Genomic DNA, 19778 nt, shown 5'->3' on the forward strand with positions numbered 1-19778 from the left:
AAAGGTTTAATCAACCTGAGTTTTACCCCAAACCGAATAGCAACAAAATGGGTAACATACAACAACGCTGAACCTGGATCAATCAATGCATATACATTATGAGAAAATACTGATAATATACCTGTAACCACATCAGACGAAGACTCAAAATCCTATCGTCTAGCCAGTGGATAAATGCGGTTCTGAGGACCGCCCGAGCTGGATGCTCCTCCTCTTCCTCTACTGCGGCCTGCTGATGTCTGAAGGCCTTGCCTCGGAGGGCGTACCGATGATGACAAACCAGCTGTTGATCTGGTAGGCTAAACTACACCTCTACCACCCCTCGATTGACACTCAAGGATAATATAGCCTAGCTGACCGTAGGCATATCAAACATCTGAACCCAAGCGGCACTGTCAAGTATGTATCTTACCACACTGAGCACATCATGGTAAAGGTTGCCTCATGTCACGACCCAACTAGAGGGCCATGACGGGCACCCGGAGCTAACACACCGAGCACCTCTAAACATACATCTTATAATCACCTTTGGGTGGACCATAAAGATAACTCATGGATATTCATCATCACCAGCCGACAAGGCTACTAAAATATTATTCATCAATATGGACTAACAAGGTTATGAAACATCTACTGTACCCACATGTCTACGAGCCTCTACATAGAATACAAGTAACTATAATGACCAATACCCATATACTGCGACTCACGAGTAAGTGGAGTGCTCCCGAGCATCTGTCGATAAATCACCTACAGGTCGATCCATCTACTCGTCTACACGCGGGCATGAACGCAAAGATCCACAAGAAAGGACGTCGGTACGAACGATTGTGCGAGTATGTAAGGCATGAACAATGACATAGTAAGAAATACCGAACATGGAAAATAATATAATGGACGTATAGGGATAAAGTAATATAAAAGAGATCAACCTGTGCCTCTGAATGCCCTTTTAAGGCGAATGTCGTGCATGCTTAGCTTTTTTAAGAACTTTTCAATACATATCAATATATAATATCTCGTCCAGCCGTTAAGACGCGGTAATACATATATATACACATAGCGTCTTACATAGTGTTATCTTACTTGGCCCTTTCGGGACTCGATGTTGTCTTACTCGGCCCTTTCGGGACTAGATGTTATCCCCAGCTGATCAGTGGGATGCAATGCATACATACATACATACATACACATAAAAATATATAAATGAAATCAACATCATCATTAGCATTACCATTGTCACTATATCATTCCTTGAAGGATCAACCATCGTAAGATGAAATCGACGATGTCACGGGAGTCTCGAGAATCATGAACTTAGGTAGCACTGGAAATAGAATCGTTATCATCGCTATATCTCACCTCGAAGGAACGAGTAACATGAGGTGAGACCATCAACAATAAGTACGGTTAAGGGATTCATGGAATGGCTCAATAGTCTCATAATGCCCTCAAATCGTAGCTTCGGAGTTTCAAAAAAAGAGAATCATCATCATCGTCACAATCATCATAGACATATTCTCATCTTTGGCACCATCATTATCATGTGAAAACAGGCTCATCGTTATTATCATAAGAGTTCACATAATCATAAACCTTTGGTTTGGAGAATACGGGCATTTAGAAAACATGTACGGACTATTAGAAAAAGGAGCCATTCCTTTGAGTCAAGAACTTCCAACTTTGACACTAAGGATATTATGGAAACATTTATGGTATCACAATATAGGAATCATGCCTTTGAAAGAAAGGAACAATCCTTAACATACATGCTCGACCTCCTATTAGCTACGCTTAAGCGTCCGAGCTCGTAAATCTACATTCAAGAGGATTCACACTAATGTTATACTCATTATCATACACTTGTCCTAGTGTTCAAACTAAACTATTTTATATTCTGCCAAAAATCGTGCAGCATCTCCCCTGTTCATATGCCTAGCCCGAATTCTTAATCCAATAACCAACAACAACAATAACAATACCAACATCCATAACATTATTTCTCATACCAAAGTATTATATAAAACATCCCACACACTGTTTTCCAACTTCCATAACTATTCAACTCACTATACAATTATTTTACCGCTCTATTTTCGTGAATAAGCCGGTATTAACATAAATAGGAAGAGATCCATACCTTTCTCCCGTTAATATTGCTGTATCTTCACTTTTCCACCCTAAGTTTAGGCCACAACACGCCGCTATATGATTCTGCAACAACAACTATATGCCATCCGGACCGAAATTTGGAAATTATACCTGGTTTGGACTAAAAATTGGCTTGGAGGGTTGCAGGGAAGTCTCCAGCTTTTCGAAGAAGTCTTGGGGTGTTTGATGATGAAAATGAGGGGTAAGCCCCTTTAAATAGCGGTCCAGGTTCTGCCTGGACCGACTTAAAATTCCTTCAGCGCGATCGCGCCCCCTTTGGGCGTGTTCGCACTGGCTTAGTTTTTCTGCCTGTGCCCTCGTTTAGTAAAAAGGTCATAACTCTTGATCCCGATATGTTGTGAGGGCCCATGACCTATGGTTGGAAAGATCTTTCAATTATCTACAACCATTCTTGGTATTTTTCCAAATTCCAAACTTATAATGTCGTTTTGGCCCCTCCAACCTTCTTAGGACTTGCTCAACATTCCATGTACTACTCATATATCTCTTCATATATCCGTTCTAAAACCCCGGCATGTGGGCCCCACTTAGCTTACAGTAACGAGGGCTTTTATTAAGCAACGTACGAACTGCTTTACACCATATGGTCTCCAAATGTCATATGTATATTATTATTACACTCTTATAATATAATCTTCATCCCGAACCCGGGCCTCAAAATTATTCAGCGCGTTCGCGCCTCGTGGTGGCGCATTCGCGCTGTGTTGGACCTTGGCTTTCTGCGCGTTCGCGCCACTCCCTGGCGCGTTCGCGCAGACCATTTCTCCCCGGTCGCCTTGGCCCGACTTGTAATTTCCATATCTCCTTACCGCGATGTGCTATTGAGGAGCGGTTTGTTGGGTTGGAAACTAGACTTCCTGAACTTTACCTTAGACTTTTGTTCCACTTCAAAACTCTTAATATACTAAAGGATATTCTTTCTCCCATTTAGACCAAAATTTCCATACCAAACCTTGCCCAACTTTCCTTCAAAGCCTCGGAAGCTTAATTTCCTTAGTTCACTTGTTTTCCAATCCTTCTATAACGTGTTACGTGAACTCGAACTCTTATAATTGTAAAAGGATCACCTATGATCTTGCATCTTCTTGACAATAACTCCGATGTCTAAAATTGAATAGCTAATACCGAATGAATCTCAACGTACAGAAACTACGGGGTGTAACATTCCTTTCCGCTTAAAAACATTCGTCCTCGAATGTTAAGCGCTTAGGAATTCCACAAAAATTTCATCGAAATTTCCCCTGTAACTGGATCACTACCATTCTGTCACAATGTCCCAAGATACACAGTGCCTCACAAGGCCACAACACCAATATTTATATTGGCCACGCATGATCAAAAAATCCCTCGAAATCGTACATACCTAAGGGTGCTGACGTCTTTGTCGGAACTTCTTCTGAGGGTGAAAACAAATATAGGTCCTAGACTTCTCACCTTTTTAGCCTCCCAGGTTAATGTTGTCTCTCCACAGGACTTAAACTGAAGCTACATTTTTAGTCCTCATTCTTCAAACTTATCTGTCTAGAATGGCAATGGGTACTTTTAAATAGGCAGTTGTTCTATGACCTGGACGTCCTCTACAGGAATACTTCTGGGAGGTTCCCTAATACATCTATGAAACATCAACACACGATACGCCGGGTGAATTGTCTTCAATCCTGAAGGCAGATCTAACTCATAAACTAGTTGGTCTTCCTTGCGCATAGCTTGTAAGGCCTAACGAATTGGGGACTGAGCCTACCTTCTTTACCAAACCTCATCACACCTTCCATTGGCGACCCTACTAGAATACCCAACTATTAACTTTAAATTTTTAAATTCCAAACAATCTGATAATCCCCCATTCTTGTAAAACATTCATCCGAGCCATATGGACATTGGAGTGATGATTGGTACCATACGTAATTTCAATCCATATCAATTGGTTACCCAAATTTTTCTTCAAAGTTCTAACATACATGCTCATGACATATCTTTGAACATCAGAAGGGTGTGTTCTACTCACCCATTTATCTCAAGGCGGAAAAGTCCTCGAAGCGGGGAGGAATACTGTGTAGTCTATATTCTTTAGGTTCCTCTGTGTATACATCATATGCCGGAAATGTTTCATATCACCATCATACATATTTATGTCATCACTTTATTGCGTTCATTTGAATATTTCATTTTCACTTCAGTATCTCTCATACGGTAACTCTACTTCCTTCTATCGACAAGATGTTACTAGATTCTAGATTGAATACTTTTGCCTTTAAGGCTTCCTTGTACCGTGGTTTTCTAATTATTTGTGGTCTTTGAGACTTCGTATCCACACAACTAGCTCGCGGTGGCTCCCTTACCAAACTTTCCCCTTAATCTAATCTACTTCAAATACCATCACGCTCAATCCTTCTTTCCTTCTTTATTTCTGAACTCCTCATTACACTCTTATCTTGAGTTCACACGTAATTTCTCCCTTGGTGTGTTCGTTTTCAATCTCTACTTGGTCATGCACATAACTGACTGGTCGTGCTTATTGTCAACTGTCCTTTCATTTAATCAGCCTATTAGTGTAATGCCCCTTTGAGGTGGTTTCTAGTTCCTTTCACTATATTTTCATCTCTTGACAAGGCCTACTTTTGATCCCATACTCACTTGTATCTACCTTCCCCCTTAGGGTGTCGGTCCATTATTCTATATTTAACATCCCATTAGTCTTTCTTTTTCTTGCAAGTGCATACTTTCAGTGAATCCATAACTAGTCTTAGTTGCGACTATTCGTCGTCCGAATTTATCTGGTTGGTTGCACATATTTGTGATGAGTCACATATTCGCGTAGGCGTACAAATTCTGGATAGGCCTAAACTCCTATCAAATGGAACTTCATGGTTTCTTTACTATATATATATATTTTTTTTTCCAAGATCACCTTTCCCTGTCACTCGCTTTGCTACATAAACGCTCGGTCATCAGACAAGTCTTTTGGAAATTACAATTTTTTTTCCTTCCATTGCTTTATTTCAACAAGAAGTTACAACTCCCATCCAATCGGGCTGACACCCTGTTCTTCCTTTTATCGTACCTCTCATCCTTTTCTCGAATGACTTTGCTCACAGGACAATAACTCTAAACATATTTCCAGGATACCACGGCGTTTTCTTTCTTTTCTTTTCCCTCAGAACACCATCCTTTGATAAACTGCAGCTTAAGGTTTAACGTCAATCCCTCTACACTCTCTTACGATCAGTTCACACTGCCATAGGAGTATTGTACTCTGCTATCCCAACGTACTAATAATGGGGTAACACATAGTCCTTTTAAAAAATAATTATATGGATGTCGTGTAAACTCGCTCCTTATGCATAAGATACCTTACTTAACAAGGGGTCCCATAACTCTCGTCATAACTCAATGAGCCACACCGTTCGTACAACGTGATTCAAAACTTCAACCTCTTCGTAACTCCTTGTTACCCCTTTCGTAACGCATTAATAAACTTATGTTCACGGGTCGTACTTAATCATATACTTATCCCCCCATTTAATCATACTGACATCTCATTAATAAAACACTTTGAAAGTTTTGATCAGCTCAAGTTTCGCCCCAATCCAACCAGCAATATAAGGAGTAATATATAACAACGCAGAACCCGAATCAAGCAATGAATACACATCATAAAAAATACTGACGATATACCTGTGACAACATTGGGCAAAAAATCCAAGTCCTATTGGCCGGTCAATGCATAAATACGGTTCTGAGGACTACTTATGTTACACCTCGAAAATTTCCCCTTAACGTACAAGTGAATAGACTCATTAGGGACATGATGAACATGAGTTTTAGATGAGCGAGATATAGTAATCGATCGACCTAATTAAGATTTCCAAAGACATCCGAGTTAAGAAAAGGAAATTGTTAAAGAGAAGCGAGTTATAAGTTGAGAGTATCGGATAAGGAGTACGAGCGTTGAGTTAATGGTGTATGAATGATGCCCCAAGGGAGAGTTATAACGTCCCTTAGAATGGTATTGAAGTGATGAAAAAGTGTTAAGAAGGTTCCACAAGGATCGGAGATCAAACGAGTCGACGAAACAACTTTCGGAAACACAGGCAAACATACGGCCGAGAGATGCGGCCGTATAAAATCTACTGGCCGTATGTCCAGCCGTAGAATTAGCCCCGTAATGACTTAAGCCTTTGGACCAAATGTAAGGTCCAACATACGGCTAGTATAAATTATACGGACCGTATGTTGGTCAGTATATTTCAATCGAAATTTTGAACTTCGATTTTATATAAGGGATCCTTTCCTTTTCATTTTTCATTTCACTTCACCTCTACACTTCAAGAACCCTCTAAAACATCTCCTACACTTCAATCACAAGAAAACAAGAGAAATCAAGGATCAACAACAACAAATTAAGAGAACCAAGTAAAAGAAACTCCATCAAAGTCATACAAATCAAGAAAATCCCAAGAGAGAGAAAGTAGGGTTTTGGTGGAAAAGGTGAATTGTCATCCAAGGCCTATTCCTTCATCATCTAAGGTAAGTCTCATGAACTTTACATTCTATTTGAAGTATGATTGAGTTAAGATTCATGGATTGTAGAAGAGTACAACAAATGGGTCATTAAATGGATGATTAGTGTCATTAGTGATTAGTAGTGGATTGAATCATGGAAATGAATACGTTGATGATATAAATATGTTGTAAATGACCTATAGAACATGAAATGAGCATTGGATACGAAAGAATACGACGATGGATTTTAGTCATGATTAGGGGAAATTGAAGTAAGATTATGAAATGCAAATAAGATGAATGAATGGCGATTGTTGTTAACGATATGGCGATGATTAAAATGAATGTTGGGAATTGATATGGAATATGGCGGAGAGTAGTATAAACAAAGGAAATGCTGCCCAATTTTCCCTAGAAATAACGATACGTTCTTATAGTCGATTAACTAACGTTAATGCGAATTCTCTTGTGAAGGTAGCAACGTGACATTGAAGGAGAACAAGTGAGTGATAGCTTAGCTCAACGACAAAGGTATGTAAGGCTAACCCTTTCCTTCTAAGGCATGAATCCTGTATGCATTTTCTCCTCTCCTATGAGATTCCTATTTCCAAGAAAGTCAAGATCCTCACTCATGAATAGCTATACGAGATAAGAGCTATGAGATGGATACGATGATGATAATAGTAAGCTAAAGTCTAGAAATGCTATAGCCTATGATATGATACTCCTAAGAAGCTAGTGATGCTATATATATGAAATCAAATGGTATTGATTCCTATTCCCACTCACCTTATACTTGTTCCTTCAAGGGTGAAAGGCCGAATACGCATGGATGCTCCATAATGACATCGGGGGTCCACGACCTTACGCCGCCCCCCCCCCGATAGAGTATGATAACTAAAAGTCCCACGCATGCATTGTGATAAGTATATGAAGTTATGCATATATGATAAGATATGAATAGCACTATGTTAAGCCACGATACGCCCGTGAAATGAATGATAGTGATGTTAAGTACGATAGAACCATGATATGCTTTATAAGACGATTCATAATCATAAATCTACAAGACGCCCGATAATGAGTATGTGGTATGTATGCACAAATATATGTGTTATGACGATATGAGATATATGTGATATCTTGTCGATCCCTCGTGGCCGAATACGATATCTTTGTCGAGCCCTCGTGGCCGAATACGATATCTTTGTCGAGCCCTCGTGGCCGAATACGATGTCTTTGTCGAGCATCTGAGGCCGAATACGGATAATGATCAAATGTGTGTGAGTAAATGCGACATGATGAAAGGTATATGCATGTGTTATGATGAATGCAGAATGGTGACTAGTTATGTTAATTAACTTCATGATACCGACCTATATGAATACGATTATGATACGTGTATGATATTTTCAGTAGTACGACTATGTTATATGTATGATTATGCCATGTGCATCACGTCCACGTAAGTACGAATGAAATAAGTATATGACATCCATACGAGCACGAAATAGAACATGGAACGTCCCTACGGAAAGCAGGTAAGTACTATGAAGAGAATGTTAATGTCTCCCATCTTATGTTATTTCATATATTACCGTTATGTTTCTCCATCATTTCTGCTCATGCTTTACATACTCAGTACAATATTCGTACGCGACGTCCTTTCTTCGGACGCGTGTTCATGGCCACTGTGTAGACGGGGAGGTGATCGGATCCATAGGAGCTTGCGGCGATTTGAGAGCACTCCATTATCCGGAGGCGCTCTGATTACTCTTTTGGTACATATGTTTGTATATTCCTATTTTGGGCATGACGGGGTCCTGTCCCATCCAGATGTCTAGTACTCTAGTAGAGGCTCGTGGATACGCAGTGTGGGTAGCATGGTCCCATAACTTTCCCGTATGTGCTTGTATATATTATTTTGATAGCCGAAGGGCTCATGATTATAGAAGCAAATGTATTTCAGAAAATTACGGTTTTATATGATTATGAGCATACGATATGAGCGATAGCGAGATAGCGATAAAGTGAGCGGTGTTCGGTGGTTAGCCCGGATACCGTCGCGGCCGTAGTTTGGGTCGTGACAAAGTGGTATCGACGGTTCGGTCCTAGGAAGTGTCTACGAGCCGTGCCTAGTAGAGTCTTGTTTATGGTGTGTTGCACGCCACGCTAATAAACAGGAGGCTACAGGGCATTTAGGAAAATGACCATCTTTCTTCATACGAGATCGTGCGATAGAGCCAAGTATAAGATGAAATTCCTCCCTAATGAGTATGTTATGATTTCAGAAATGCCGCCAAAGGGAAAAGCTAAAGCCGCCCAGAGGGGTGAGACCACGACGAGGAGGCAGGCAGAAATAGAGCCGCCTATGAATACAGATGAGGGCGAATCACAGGATGAGGTTCCATCCAGTGCCCACTACTCCGCCGGTTACGGAAGAGCGAGAAGGGCCTCGGCTTCGGTTCTGTACCCCCGGTTCCTCCGCCATCTACTTCGGGCCAACAAGTGGCCGGGGCCATTAACTTATTGACACGGATAGTTGCCACCGAGCCGCGGCAAGGGTCGGGCTTGAGTGACTGGGGCGCTAGTGCTAGAGCCGTGATTTCGCGAGTTTGAATCCCGGAGTTTTTCGGGTCGAAGGTGGATGAAGACCCTCGAGGTTTTATTGATGAGATGCTAAGAACGTTGCAGATTATCCATGCCTCTGAAACCGAATCAGTGGAATTGGCATCTTATAGACTCCGGGATGTGGCGGTTCTATGGTATAACAATTGGAGATCGTCAAGGAAAGAGAATGCGCCCCCTCCGATTTGGCTAGAATTTGTAGATGCCTTCACCCGTCATTATACGCACCCGAGGTCCGCCGAGCTAGAGCGGATAGATTCTTGAATTTGAACAAGGAAATATGAGCGCCGAGAATATAGCCTTCAATTTAATTCGTTGGCGAGATATGCTCCGATGATGGTGGCCGACATGGGTGACAAAGTGTACAGGTTTGTGAGCGGCCACATTTATATCAAGAATGTTTAACGGCTTCATTGCAAGACGGGATGGATATTTCCCGCATTCAAGCCCATGCCCGAAATTTAGAAGAGCAACAACGACCGCAAAGGGGTGAACGTGAAGGTGACAAGGGGCAAAGTAAGAGGGCGCGGATCCATGGGTGCTTCGATAGCAGTATAGAGGAAGATCGAGGAAGTCATATTCTAGACACTCGGTCCGGGGGTCCGATTACTCCATTCATTCGGACCGATTCGAGTTTCGAGAGAGTCGGGCTCTCGGTAAGAAGTGATTCGGGCCGACGAGATCGTCCATACCACAACGTACCCGGTGCGGTAAACAACATTGGGGACCATGTCGAGTGGGGTCGGATGTTTGCTATATTTTGGTCGGTCGGGTCATATTATGAGAGAGTGCCCATTTCGAGGTGGCGGGCGTGCGGTCCGGCCCACGGGGCCGCGACCGGGTCTTCATCATCCATGCGCCCCGCGGGACGAGACTCCGGACGTTAGCGCGGTGCGGGGTAGAAACGGGGGGAGAGCATCTAATTCAAGTGGTCCTCGACATCGTACGTATGCATCGTCGAGCGACAGGATCCAGAGTCACTCTCCGATGCCGTCACAGGTATATCTACATTTCTGATAAGTGTTAAAGGAAGAATAATAATTGTAGCAATAAGCAAGTAGAAATTAAGAAGTTATATTATGTAGCGAGGGTAATGGGGAAAGAATGATGTGTGGTATTATGGTTCTCAAGTTTAAGGAAGTACGATATGAAGAGTAAAACTTCCAATATAGTGATGACGATGAGTTACGACACGTAAGATGCTACTTATGTATAGGGTAAAAGAAGAGGTAAAGGCACGAGTATGTTAAGCCTCCACATATAGATTATCGTAGCTATGGATCATCGAAACTTGACATGAATAAGATGCGGTATAGTAAGAGGTATACGAATTAAAGATTTGAAGGCTTAAGACCGTGAATTTAAAAAATGGTATAGGCAAGACCCCAAAGGGGGAAGCGAGAAAAAAGAAATGCAAGTGTAGAAAGTTAACGATAGACCTAATACGTGTCAAATAGATGTGATAAGCGATGATAGTAATGATGTTAAGAGATGCTTATGATCTTATATGTATTTGTGCCTATATATGACTATTATGGAAACCTCGAGCTTGTATGACCAGGTAGAGTACGATATATGTGTATGAATATGTATACGTGAAGATGAGCGCGCACCATTATAGTTAAGTACGGATGACCGGGGCCTTGGCGGAGCCAAGTATGTGAAGTACCGATTCTTTATAGTCGGGTATGTTATGTAAATGTTATATGAATGCTATGTATACGAAATCAATACGAATATGAATATGTTAAGCATGTATGATATATACGATATGTGAACGATACAAATATGAGTACAAATATGTTACGAATATAGAAATGCGATGAATATGGGCATGTAAATGAATGTGATCATGAATAGAGATATGGCTATGAACACGAGTATGTGTATGGATGTGGATATGTGTATATGTGTAGGTGTATACGCATATGAATCAGCCAAGAGCGGTGATGCGACTTGCAAGCAATTATACTTCGCTAATGAACCCGCCGAGATAGAGTTGCAAACCATGTAAGATTTGATGTCATTATGGGATAAGGAAGGGGGATGCATTAAATGAAGTGTAATAATTAGAGTATCCGAACACCCCTATTTCCATCATTACTCGAGATATTATGTCCCTATTTGTGAAACAAAATATTGGACCCTACGAGATAATCGCACTTATTTTAGCCGGAAGAGCTATATGAGGGAACTTTGGGATGACAAGGTATGACTACTTTTCTTTTATACAAATGGGTCGTGTGTGGCCCAATTTATACTGTCATTGTGTTGTAGCCCTGTGAGGCAACGATATTTTGGGTTGTTATGACAGGATGGTATCACCATATTTTAGGGAAAACTCTGGCGAAATTTTTCTAGGATTCCCGATGATTTAACATTCGAGGACGAATGTTCCCAAAGGGGGGAAGAATGTTACACCTCAAAAATTTCCCCTTAACGTACAAGTGAATAGACTCATTAGGGACATGATGAACATGAGGTTTAGATGAGCGAGATATAGTAATCTATCGACCTAATTAAGATTTCCAAAGACATCCGAGTTAAGAAAAGGAAGTTGTTAAAGAGAAGCGAGTTGTAAGTTGAGAGTATCGGATAAGGAGTACGAGCGTTGAGTTAATGGTGTATGAATGATGCCCCAAAGGGAGAGTTATAACATCCCTTAGAATGGTATTGAAGTGATGAACAAGTTATAAAAGGTTCCACAAGGATCGGAGATCAAACGAGTCGACGAAACAACTTTCGGAAACACAGGCAAACATACGGCCGGACATACTGGACGTATAAAATCTACTGGCCGTATGTCCAGCCGTAGAATTAGCCCAGAATGACTTAAGCCACTGGACCAAATGTACGGTCCAACATACGGCTAGTATAAATTATACGGACCGTATGTTGGTTCGTATATTTCCAATCGGGCTGAACCTGATTTTATATAAGGGATCCTTTCCTTTTCATTTTTCATTTCCCACTTCACCTCGACACTTCATGAACCCTCTAGAACATCTCCTACACTTCAATCACAAGAAAACAAGAGAAATCAAGGATCAACAACAACAAATCAAGAGAACCAAGTAAAAGAAACTCCATCAAAGTCATACAAATCAAGAAAATCCCAAGAGAGAGAAAGTAGGGTTTTGGTGGAAAAGGTGAATTGTCATCCAAGGCCTATTCCTTCATCATCTAAGGTAAGTCTCATGAAATTTACATGCTATTTGAAGTATAATTGAGTTAAGATTCATGGATTGTAGAAGAGTACAACAAATGGGTCATTAAATGGATGATTAGTGTCATTAGTGATTAGTAGTGGATTGAATCATGGAAATGAATACGTTGATGATATAAATATGTTGTAAATGACCTATAGAACATGAAATGAGCATTGGATATGAAAGAATACAACGAGGGATTTTAGTCATGATTAGGGGAAATTGAAGTAAGATTATGAAATGCAAATAAGATGAATGAATGGCGATTGTTGTTAACGATATGGTGATGATTAAAATGAATGTTGGGAATTGATATGGAATATGGCGGAGAGTAGTATAAACAAAGGAAATGCTGCCCAATTTTCCCTAGAAATAACGATACGTTCTTATAGTCGATTAACTAACGTTAATGCGAATTCTCTTGTGAAGGTAGCAACGTGACATTGAAGGAGAACGAGTGATAGCTTAGCTCAACGACAAAGGTATGTAAGGATAACCCTTTCCATCTAAGGCATGAATCCCTGTATGCATTTTCTCCTCTCCTATGAGATTACTATTTCCAAGAAAGTCAAGATCCTCACTCATGAATAGCTATACGAGATAAGAGCTACGAGATAGATACGATGATGATAATAGTAAGCTAAAGTCTAGAAATGCTATAGCCTATGATATGATACTCCTAAGAAGCTAGTGATGCTATATATATGAAATCAAATAGTATTGATTCCTATTCCCACTCACCTTATACTTGTTCCTTCAAGGTGAGGGTCGAATACGCATGGATGCTCCATAATGACATCGGGGGTCCACGACCTTACCCCCCCCCCCCCCCCCGATAGAGTATGATATCTAAGAGTCACTGTCGTACGTTGTGATAAGTATATGAAGTTTTGCATATATGATAAGATATGATAGCACTATGTTAAGCCACGATACGCCCATGAAATGAATAATAGTGATGTTAAGTACGATAGAACCATGATATGCTTATAAGACGATTCATAATCATAAATCTACAAGACGCCAGATAATGAGTATGTGGTATGTATGCACAAATATATGTGTTATGACGATATGAGATATATGTGATATCGCATCGATCCTCGTGGCCGAATACGATATCTTTGTCGAGCCCTCGTGGCCGAATACGATGTCTTGTCGAGCCTACGAGGCCGAATACGGATAATGATCAAATGTGTGAGTAAATGCGACATGATGACGGTATATGCATGTGTTATGATGAATGCGAATGGTGACTAGTTATGTTAACTTCATGATACCGACCTATATGAATACGATTATGATACGTGTATGATATTTTCAGTAGTACGACTATGTTATATGTATGATTATGCCATGTGCATCACGTCCACGTAAGTACGAATGAAATAAGTATATGACATCCATACGAGCACGAAATAGAACATGGAACGTCCTACGGAAAGCGGTAAGTACTATGAAGAGAATGTTAATGTCTCCCATCTTATGTTATTTCATATATTACCGTTATGTTTCTCCATCATTTACGCTCATGCTTTACATACTCGGTACAATATTCGTGCGACGTCCTTTCTTCGGACGCGTGTTCATGCTGACGGGTAGACGGGGAGGTGATGGGATCCATAGGAGCTAGCGGGCGATTCGAGAGCACTCCATTATTCGGAGGCGCTACAAATTACTCTTTTGGTACATATGTTTGTATATTCCTATTTTGGGCATGACGGGGTCTGTCGCGTCCGGATGTGTTAATCTTTCTAGTAGAGGCTCGTAGATACGCAGTGTGGGTAGCATGGTCCCATGACTTTCCTGTATATGCTTGTATATATTATTTTGATAGCCGAAGGGCTCATGATTATAGAAGAAAATGTATTTCAGAAAATTACTGTTTTATATAATTACGAGCATGCAGTATGAGCGATAGCAGATAAGCAGTAAAGTGAGCGGTGTTCGGTGGTTAGCCCCGGATACCGGTCGCGGCCCGTAGTTTGGGTCGTGACAACTTAAGCTGGACACTCTCCCTCTACCTCCACCATGACCTAGTGATGTCTGAGTGTATCATCCCAGAGGGCGCACCGATGACGATGATCCTGCTGCCGATCCAGTAGGCTGCACCATCCTTTGACGGTCTAGAAATGGACACTTACGCATAATGTGGCCTGGTTAACCACAGGCATTGCAAACATCCAAACCAAAATGGCACGGTCCGAAATGTGACTTACCACATTGATTACACTGCAATAAGGGCGGTCTTATCTAACTGGGTTCACCTCCATACTAGAAACCCGAAACTCTAGAGTTACGACCCGATCCAGAATAATTAAGATGATCGAACCTCTTGCCTGCAAATTGAGGAGGCGCACTAGCCACCGAATAGCCTGAGTACCTAGGATTTTGCTGCATTTGACTTCCTCTGAACTCATTGGCGGCGCCTGCAGATCTGGCTTTCTTCTTTGCAACGCCTATCAGAATCACGCTCACCTCCTTGTGATTGCTGCTGTTCTTCCAAATTCTGGGCATGGGCCTGAATACGAGGGATATTCATTCCTTCCTGGAGTGAGGCTATCAAGCATTCCTTAATCAAATGTGGCCCCAATCCACTCACAAACCGATGTACACGATCTCCCATATCAGCTACCATAGCTGGGGCATACCTTGCCAAGGAATTAAAGCGAAGACTATACTCTCGAACACTCTTATTCCCTTGTCTAAGATTCAAAAACTCGTCAGCTCTGGCTCGCCGAACCTCCGGCGGCAAATAATGTCGGAGAAAAGCATCCACAAACTCTTGCCATACCGGTGGAGGAGCATTGACTCCTCTAGAAGACATCCAAATTGCATACCAATGTACTGCAATATCCCGTAATCTATAGGAAGCCAATTCTACTGATTCAGTATCGGAAGCATGCATTAATCGTAACGTTCTCGACATCTCATCTATAAAGCTCTGCGGGTCCTCCTCCGATTTTGACCCAAACAACTCTGGAAGGTCTAAACCGATAAAATCACGGGCTCTAGCACTAACAGCTCTGTCACCATGTTCCTTACTTTGCCGCTGAGCCTGAGCGGCGACTAACTGAGTTAGCAAAAGAATGGCCTGTTTGATCTCCTGGCCCAAGGCATCAGATGAGGGAACTGGAGATATTGGAGCTGGGCCTGAGGCCCCCTCTTTCTCCTCTGAAATGGGTAAGGTGGGAGAGGTCCGAGACGGGACGTCATTATGAAACTGGCCCTCTTCTACTTCTGCTAGTGGCTCCCGCTCAGTTCTTCTTTCGGCCACCGTCTTGCCCTTTTGGGCCACTGTAGCTTTCCTTTTCACAGGCATACTGAAATCATAACACACAGTTAGGAAAAGGAGGGAATCCTGATAACATGGCTCAATCGCACGATCTAAGATGAGAAAGAAGGTTAATTATTCTTACATGCCCTGCAGCCTCCTGTTTATAAGTGTGGTGCGCTTCACACCTATAAACAGGACTCTGCCGGACACGGCTCGTAGACAATCCCTAGAACGAACTGCTCTGATATCACTTTTGTCACAACCCAACTAGAGGGCCATGACGGGCACCCGGAGCTAACACACCGAGCACCTCTAAACATACATCTTATAATTACCTTTGGGTGGACCATAAAGATAACTCATGGATATCATAATCTGTAAGGATATATATATATATATATATATATATATATATCTAGAATATAACATGACCTTTCTAGAGAATCTTATATATATATTATATATATATATATATATATATATCACAACATCACCTCTAGATAATCCAAGAATTATATTCATCATCTGACACCGACAAGGCTACTAAAATATTATTCATAAATATAGACTAACATGGTTATGAAACATCTACTGTACACACATGTATATGAGCCTCTACATAGAATTCAAGTAACTACAATGACCAATACCCATATACTGCAGCTCCGAAGTAAGTGGAGTGCTCCTGAGCATCTGCTGATAAATCACCTACGGGTCAGATCCATCTACCTGTCTACCTGCGGGCATGAACGCAACGTCCACAAGAAAGGACGTCAGTACGAACAGTGTACTGAGTATGTAAGGCATGAACAGTGACATAGTAAGAAATACCGAACATGGAAAATAATATAATGGACGTATAGGGATAAAGTAATATAAAAGAGATCAACCTGTGCCTCTGAATGCCCTTTTAAGGCGAATGTCGTGCATGCTTAGCTTTTTAAGAACTTTTCCATACATATCAATATATAATATCTCGTACGGCCGTTAAGGTGCGGTAATACATATATATACACATAGCGTCTTACATGGTGTTATCTTACTCAGCCCTTTTGAGACTCGATGTTATCTTACTCGGCCCTTTTGGGACTCGATGTTATCTTACTCGGCCCTTTCGGGATTCGATGTTATCTTACTCGGCCCTTTCGGGACTTGATGTTATCCCCAGCTGATCAGTGGGATGCAATGCACACATACATACATACACATAAAAATACATAAATGAAATTAACATCATCATTACCATTACCATTGTCACTATATCATTCCTTGAAGGATCAACCATCGTAAGATGAAATCGACGATGTCACGGGATTCTCGAGAATCATGAACTTAGGTAGCACTAGAAATAGAATCGTTATCATCGCTATATCTCAACCCGAAGGAACGAGTAACATGAGGTAAGACCATCAACAATAAGTACGGTTAAGGGATGCATGGAATGGCTCAATAGTCTTATAATGCCCTCAAATCATAGCTTCGGAGTTTCATAAAAAGAGAATCATCATCATCGTCACAATCATCATAGACATATTCTCATCTTTGGCATGATCATTATCATGTGAAAATAGGCTCATCGTTGTTATCATAAGAGTTCACATAATCATAAACCTTTGGGTTGGAGAATACGGGCATTTAGAAAACATGTATGGACTATTTGAAAAAGGAGCCATGCCTTTGAGTCAAGGACTTCCAACTTTGACACTAAGGATATTATGGAAACATTTATGGTATCACAATATAGGAATCATGCCTTTGAAAGAAAGGGACAAGCCTTAACATACCTGCTCGACCTCCTATTAGCTACGCATAAGCGTCCGAGCTTGTAAATCTACATTCAAGAGGATTCACACTAATGTTAGAATCATTATCATACACTTGTCCTGGTGTTCAAACTAAACTATTTTATATTCTGCCAAAAATCGGGCAGCATCTCCCCTGTTCATTTGACTAGCCCGAATTCTTAATCTAATAACCAACAACAACAATAACAATACCAACATCCATAACATCATTTCTCATACCAAAGTATTATGTAAAATAGCCCACACACTGTTTTTCAACTTCCATAACTATTCAACTGACTATACAATCATTTTACCGCTCTATTTTCATGAATAAGCCAGTATTAACATAAATAGGAAGAGATCCATACCTTTCTCCCTTTAATATTGTTGTATCTTCACTTTTCCACCCTAAGTTTAGGCCACAACACGCCGCTATATGATTCTGCAACAATATTCCATACATTATTCATACTAATTCCATTGGGCAACAATACATATATATCATCATCAATAACAATGCCCATATCAATGTACATAAGCCGACGAGGCTAACAAAATGATATCCAAAATATAGGCCGACAAGGCCAAACACATCTAACCATATACACATGTCTACGAGCCTCTAAGGAGAGTATGTCATATCATATAGGCGGGACAGGACCCCGCCATGCCCATAAATATGTACACAAAAGAATAAATACCAAAAGCTGTAGCTCCGAATGAAATGGAGCTCCGCTATGTAGTCCCTGAGTAATAAAGCTATGGATCAAGCCTATCTCCCTGGCCACCTGCGGGCATGACGCAGCGTCCACAAACAAAAGGACGTCAGTACGAAGAATGTACTGAGTATGTAAAGCATGATCAACATCATTATGAAAGCATAATAGACAACATAAGAAATAGCATAGGATGGGAGATAGTAGTATCATCGTCATAAACACTTACTTGCTTTTCATAGGGACTTTCCATTTCTAATGCGTGATTGTGTACATACATCCATATCCGTATCCGAACCGTTTACATTCCATATCCATCATTTATTCGTATCATATTTCCATTCATATCGTATTCATTCATTTCATATTCATATATTCATATTCATATATCATATTCATATCATATTCATATCATATACATATCATATACATAGCATACCCGACCATGAAGGTTCGGTGTTTCACATACCCGGCCCATGGCAAGGCTCGTGAGTATACATACCCGGCCCTACCAAGGCTCGGGGTTATCCGTACCCAACTGCGGTGGCGCGCGCGCATATATATATATATATATATATATATATATATATATATATATATATATCTACCCGGCCATATAAGCTCGGGGTTTCATAATAGCCATACATAGACACATATACATAAAAGCTCATAAGCATCTTTAGCATCATTACTATCGTCGTTCATTACATCTATCCCTAGAGGATTACTCATCATATAAGGAATTTAGTACAATCGTAACATATCGAGAATCATGAGCTTAGTAGCTTTTAAAGATAGAATCATTTGGAGGACATCATAGGCTCATAGAAGAATAGATATTTGGCCAAGGAACCATGCCTTATGAAAGAAGGGTTAGCCTTACATACCTTTCCGTTCAACTATTCTATCACTTGCACGTTCTCCTTCAATGCTCACGTTTCTACCTTCATTAGAGTTATACTATCATTAGAAAATCGATAGCTTAGCATACATGACTAAAGCTAGAGAAAATTGGACAGCATCTCCTTTATTTATACGACTTCCTCCATATCATATATCAACTCCCAAACATCAATAATAACATTCACAACATCATAACAATAGTCTTTATTCACCTACATTATCCTTACTTCTCAATTCACTTCCAATCATCCATATCCATGGTCATAGCACACGATTACATTCATTCATATACAATGTCTATCCCATGTTCTTAACATCATTTATAACATAACCATAATCACAACATATCAAGAATCATGACTCAATCCAAGCTATTACTCAAAAATGACACTATTCCCACATTCATGACCCATTTTCTATATCCTTCTACAATCCAAGTGTTTCAACTTCTCAATACCTTAAACAACATGGAAATACCATAAAACTTACCTTAGATGGTGTAGGAATGAACCTTGGGTGGAAACACTTCACTTGAGCAAAACCCTAGTTCACCTCCAATGGAATCTTTTTCTTGTCTTGGATG

This window comes from Lycium ferocissimum, chromosome 8 (genome assembly GCF_029784015.1).
Source record: "Lycium ferocissimum isolate CSIRO_LF1 chromosome 8, AGI_CSIRO_Lferr_CH_V1, whole genome shotgun sequence".
NCBI lineage: Eukaryota > Viridiplantae > Streptophyta > Magnoliopsida > Solanales > Solanaceae > Lycium > Lycium ferocissimum.